We start from the raw sequence: 6,583 nt of genomic DNA, 5'->3' as shown, positions 1-6,583 counted from the left end.
AACAAAACAAACAAACAAACACCAGAAAAAGAAACCAGAAAGACATTTGCTTCTCCCATACAGACAGAAATTCACCTTGAATGGAAAGCTAGCACAAAATTTGTGCGCTACTTTAATTCAATTTACATAAATGGGTCCCTTACGTGGAGTATATTGTTTGGGGATTTCACTTGAAAGCAAAAGACATGCAGGTTTCCATATTCTTTCATGTAACTGTATATATCACCTCATCGCACTAGATTCTGGAATCACACAATACATCGTCCCTTCTGGCAATCAAGATCTATGGTCTCCTGTGAAATATCTGTATATTTGTAGTATAAAACCGCTGCCATGAATTTGCTAGTAAGCTCCAACTCTGAATTCTTCCATGATGTTCCTAGGTTAAGGATAGGCACTCTATGTGACGTTTTTAATGTTTGCATTGGATGATTCCTAAAACAGTTCAGAGATTGCTTAGCACCAACATAAATGTTAGGCCCAAAAGATGACTGAGTTTGTAACCACAACTGATTAGTAAGTTTCCAGAGAGACGAACGATCATGGGAAAATACCTGTGTGTCCACCCCATGAATTTTCCACTTAGAAGACGTCAAATTTTAGCAGTGTTTTACAGAATCATTCCTAAAATGCTTACAAAGCTTCCTGTTGACAGCTCCGGCCCTCAACGAGGTGTGTTATACTCTCATTGTGGTATTCTAAATAGAAACCACCATATCTTGTAAAGACTAAATTCTCATTTTAATTGATATGAAATCTGTGTCTCTTTTTTGACTCAAAGCATCAGGTTCATAACCTCTCAGTGACTAGTTGAACATCTGAGCTGATTTCCTGCAACACCTAACTCAGTATAATTATACAATTTATTTGAATCTGATGTACAGTACACCAGATTTAGCCAATGAAAAGTAGGATTTGCACTTTGCTGGGGTTTGATTAGTCTATAAATTCCACTGGTGTTTTGGTTTCCTCAAGCATAAAATTAGATTCTTCCATATCTGTGCTAAGACTTAAGCCACACAGAAATCACTGAAGTAATTCCTGCCTTCCTGTAAGGAGCAAGAGGCTCAGTTTATCAGAAAGGTGACTTTCACTTTGTCATTCTTTTCGTAACTACGCCAAGAAGGGGCACAAGACTGAAGGACAAGCACACAGTGTGCTTATCCAGGGAATAAGTGCACCTTTGAATGACTTACTCTTTAGGTAAAACTTGTGCTTGGAAAGATTATGCCAAGTTCTTATCATGTGCAAATGTGCATGGCATGTGCACCTCATGTGAGCAGGCAGCAAAGTCTTTCAAGTGCTCATTTCTGCTGAAAACACTTAAGTTATTTTGAAATGGAGCAGAAGACCAGTAAAGAGCTAAGCTGAGGGTCTTCTCTTTACTTCTTCCACCTTTCTGTAGTCCAGGCCCCTGTGGACAATGACAGGGACATTTCACCTTCTGCGGAGGACTTCCCATCTCCTGTGGCTTGTCTTGCTGGAGAAATCTCCAATATTCAGCAAAGGTATGGGTACTTGCAGCTCACAGATGAACATTCTTGCACCTAGGGTATATTTATGCATTGATGCCTTGTCTTGGCAACTGGAATATAAAAATGATGACCCTAGAATAATGTATATTCTTTGCCCCCTTTTCTACATATTACTAAACACAGAAACATAAATTAGTGTGTGTAACAATACTGTGAAAAGGTTGGAATGGTCATTCTCTTATTTTATTATTTTTTTAAAACCTAGATTAAAAAAAATCAACATGAAACAAAACAGAATAAGTAGCATTTACAAGACGACCAGGAAAATCTGATAAATGCTAATAGATTGGTGGACACATTGTTAGAAACATATAGTCTACCATTTGGTCAATAGCTACTGCTACCTAGTTTTAGGGATTGCATCTTTAAATCAATAGCTCCTTTTTAATATTTAATGTCTTTATACCATTAGCCTGTTGTTGAGTCCCTTTTTTTATTGCTAATCAAAACTATTGGCAATGACCTTGACATTTTTCTAAGTTTTTAAAGGCTCAAGTTTCACTTAAATTAGCAAGCACAGGAAAAGCTTTTTGTTGATTGAAAATTTACCTCCATTTTAAGAACTTTGGTTCCAGTTTGTTATTTCACCAGAAAGCAATTTTATCATTTTTATATTAAATATAAGGCCTAAATTAAAATGCTTTGGACTTTTCTGTCTTCGTTCTATATAGAAATCAGATACAATCAAAGTGACTTCTTATATATATCTAATTATGTGTTGAGACTGCACGATAACAATAATTAATTTCTGTCTTCCATTGTAATTATCCAGAGAAACCATTGTCAGTTTGGGTTCTTAGTCTGGGTTTTCAGTTTGTTTGAAAGGATATTTGGGACATTTGGTATTTCATGGTTATTGTGTAGCTGTGGTGGAAGGTGTTCAAATTCAATTATGAGTTTTTCTGTGTTTTATTAGGTGTGGAACATACCTTTATCTTGGAGTTACTGCATAGTTAACTGCATCTCAAGCATTTCCTTGTATATTGAGGACAGCATATGATAATGTTCTCTGTGACAAAGAAAAGCACACAGCATCTCATTATTTCAATTAGCCAGGTAAGAATAAGGAACAAGGTTCCAGAACTGAAATCATACTCAATTAAATAAGCATCGATCCAACATTGCTGTTTCACACAGACGACTTTCCTGTTAATGGTGTTTTAGCAATTATCTTATCAGTTGCTACTAGCCCAATAGTGATTTACATAATTCTGCCCATGTAGTTAGACTGCTGTTAGATTATATCCATTGAAATAAACATAGCAGTTGCATTCAATAGTTCATTTACTTTTCAATGAGTCACAGGAAATACTTAAACCAGTTTACTTTGTACTAGCAAAAGCTTTGTACTAAAAGTTACAAAAAAAAAAAAAGAAAAAAATAGGATCTTATCCAAAGCTTGTTGAAGTTATCCAGATCTTTTTGCTAACTGCAATCAGCCTCTTATAGACATGCATAATATTTAAAAACTGCTGTTGGTCTCTCCTTTTGTAATTTCTCCTGTCTGCAATAATTCCTGGAGTTTTTCAGTCTATATCTCTCACTGAAATTAATCAGATGCCTACACAGAGCCGGGCTAAGAGCTCAGGTCAGTGTGTTGTTCATCTTCCTCTACACTCAAGGCTGCATCTGTGCAATAAAGTCCAGAGGGGTCTTTCCAAGTAGGCTTGGCTGGAGGCACACTTGGCAGATTTCCCAGTGTTATACAATGCTTTAGAAAGACGCCGAACAGATCAGAGGGAAATGTCGGTGCTATTTGCTTAGAGCAGACTTGCAGAATTGCACGTGTTCTGTGGGAAAGCGTCTGAGAAGCATGGAAGTTGAATGCCAAGGTTGTGACTTTGTCCTGCAAACCCCTGTTTATAGGAGCCAGCCTTATGGACGTGACTCCACGGACAGAAGCATATTCATTGCCCAAAGACATACGAAAGTGTTGTTAGCAACACTTCTCACAGACCAGAGCCAAACACAAAGCTGCCCACAAAAGTTAGTGATAATTTTGACAAGGAAGCAATTGTAGAACAAATTCCATCATATATACTGAAATAAAAATGATATTATATGCATGTGAACAATCCTTTTCACACAGAGATTTCAAGACACTTCCCACACGTGGATAAATATTTTCATTCCCTATGGGCAGGTGTGAAAATTAATTGCAAAATAGTAGCTTGTCAAAAGTGGCAGTGAGGATGAGTGTTAGACCTAAACAAAGTTATGTTGGGCTACTTTTTAAGGAATCCTCACTGCAAACTGAATGCCTTTTTTGGTGTTATTTCTTCTATTACTGCTTGTTTTTCAGAAATATGCGTACCCCTCTTTCTCATTGATCAACTCTAACAAGTGTAGCTTTGCTGAAGTTACTTATGAAAGGAAATACCAGCAAGAGACCTATATAATACTGCCCTTTAAAAAGAAGATTATTTCTGTGCCCCCAAGAGTCAACATTTTCATCTTCTTCTGCAAAAGGAAGCTTCTTCCATTATGAAGACTACACTATAAATGAATTTCTTGAAAATTTGCTGGCACCCTACAAATGCTTGTCTAATGAATCCTGAGAGTTAACTTTAAACAAGTAAAAGAATCAGCACTTTAGCAGCATGGATCATGCTCTGTACCACCACAATCTGATAATTAACATTGCTATCATAATATTACAAGTCCTAAGAAATTTCAGTGGTTTATTATATAACTGCAATGTTCAATGCAAGAAATGTCAGAAGGTCATGATTATTGTGTGCTCAGCATTTCCTGAACATCAGGCTTCATTTAGGTGTCTCACACTCAAAATAAAGTATTACAAATTTTTTACTCAGCCTTGAAAACATTGGCTGATCTTGGTAGATACACCAGTCAATGGCTCAGTTAAGTGCAAAGTGTTTTAAGGTTAAGTTTCTTTACTGTTGGAGTGTGCAAAAAGGTAAGCTGAAAGTTCAGTTTCTGCTGGCTATTGGCATGCTAATGACATATTTATAGGGTCTGTTGCTGGTGTTGCAATTGCTCAGTAATTTTCAAAAAAACCCAAAATATAGAGACCATGGTGACATTGGGCCAGGTCTGAAAAATTGGAGCTGTTCTTAGATATTTAAATTAATTTGCATACTTAGAACCAATATACATTATTGTCTTCTGGAAGGAGGTATTCACCTCTTCAGTATGATTTTTATCTGGGACTCCCACATTCTGGTAATGAGACATTTTGCTTACATTTTATATTAGCATTCATTTTATAACAAAGAGTAAGTAATAGATTCAGTAGTCATATATTGTATATTGTTACAAGCACCATACTGGAGGATATATAACCCAGAAGTTTATATGCCATGAAAATAAGCAGCATGATTATCTGTTGAACACTTAACAACACAGAATCATAGTATCATAGCATCATAGAATAGTTTGGGTTGGAAGGGACCTTCAAAGGTCATCCAGTCCAACCCCATGCAATGAGCAGGGACATCTTCAACTGGATCAGGTTGCTCAGAGCCCCGTCCAGCCTGGCCTGGAATGTCTCCAGGGATGGGGCATCTACCACCTCTCTGGGCAACACGTTCCAGATTTTACCACCCTCAGGGTAAAACATTTCTTCTTCATGTCTATGACAACATGTTGTCATAAATCTCTAAATTTTTTAGCCATTTATTAGTTTTGTACAGATAAACCCTTACAGAGACTAGTACTAGATGCACACTGAAGGAATGTTAATAACACAGAAAATGTACATCTAAAATATTCACTTCCTTCTCATGCCTCAGTGTCTTCAGAAACTGTCAAAAGATACCCAGAGGCAATTCTAGGAGTGCACAAGCACAGCAATTCCCTTGCATCCTATGTTATGGTTTGAACAAGGGACTGAAACAGGGCAGAGTCCTCAGTCAGACAGCGATGCAAATCATCCATACCGCTAGGGGACAGGAAAAAAAGCAGCTTTTGGGGGCTCCGACAATTCCAACTGTGAATCACAATAAAAAACAGGCTAACACATACAAATGGCAACTCAGCTTCTCAGTGTCTTGCTGAAGAGCATAGGTCACTAGGCTCGTTTTCTCAGAACGCAACTCAATTTCCTAGAAACAACCCGGCAAGGAGCAGAAAGGACATGCTATTTCTATTACAGAATTGCCTTGTGCTCCTGGGACACTTTGTTCTAAGTATGGGCCAGTCCTAAGAATGAGGCCAAAGACAGACATGTTAACACTCTTAATTTAAATATGGCAGTGGAATCAAATTTATACCTTTAGGTCTTCTGTTGAATTTCAACACTAGTGTGCACGCTTCTGATGGTGCCAGTGGAGTTTTGTTTTGACTCCTGAAGTTGTCTTTCACTTCAGATATGACAGGAAAGAGCAACACAGTATTTCTGACAATTCTTATTTAGAAATCATGCATCTGAGCTACCCCAGATTTCAGTTACATTTGGATCCAGATCAGGATCTTGTAACTTGGATTCATCTCTGTTATTAAATAAGCACTCAGGAATACTGAAAAAGCAAGTATTAAGGTTGCACTGTGTATAACAGGTTCTGGTAGTCTGTACAACCCTTGCCCAGCTTTCTTGCGGGAAGGCATCGTGATAATGCACTCAACTGCATGCTCTCAGCTTTCTAAAAATAGGTCTCCCATTTACATTTCATAGCATTTATCACTGTGAGTGCTTCACAAATACAATTTTTTTCAAGTGTTCCATTGTGGTATGTAGGTACTATTATAGTCGTTTTAGGTGAGTACTCAAAAAAAAGCCAGTTCATCTATATACTCGAGTGACTGAGGTTCAGCTGCCCTGGTACTTCATAGTGTAGTAGTTTGGAAATCCTGGTATTTCCTGGTATAATAACTGATAAATATTGGTATGTAATGTATTCATCCTGCAGCCATACCAGAAAAGTAATGGTACACACTTTTTTAGGTGCCTGAATGACATAATGGACCAACAGCTATATGCAGGTGCATATACCCATATACATTCTGCCCATTGCAGCATCGGAAGGACTGGAGTCACAGGCTTTTTCAGCACCACATGGAAACTCCATGTGGGTGCATGAAGTTTC

General features: G+C 37.6%; 1 long non-coding RNA gene across 1 annotated transcript; it reads left to right on the top strand.

Moving 5' to 3' along the window:
- The first annotated feature begins 1,350 nt into the window (after nucleotides 1–1,350).
- On the top strand, nucleotides 1,351–5,169 carry LOC136114181 (uncharacterized). Its single transcript, XR_010653062.2, has 3 exons — nucleotides 1,351–1,508; nucleotides 2,452–2,591; nucleotides 3,838–5,169. It is a non-coding gene; the product is annotated as an uncharacterized lncRNA (long non-coding RNA).
- Nucleotides 5,170–6,583: the final 1,414 nt, after the last annotated feature.

Source organism: Patagioenas fasciata, chromosome 1 (genome assembly GCF_037038585.1).
Source record: "Patagioenas fasciata isolate bPatFas1 chromosome 1, bPatFas1.hap1, whole genome shotgun sequence".
In the NCBI taxonomy this organism is placed as follows: Eukaryota; Metazoa; Chordata; class Aves; order Columbiformes; family Columbidae; genus Patagioenas; species Patagioenas fasciata.
The sequence above is the reverse complement of the archived record's forward strand: the minus strand, read 5'-3'. Positions and strand labels throughout refer to the sequence as shown.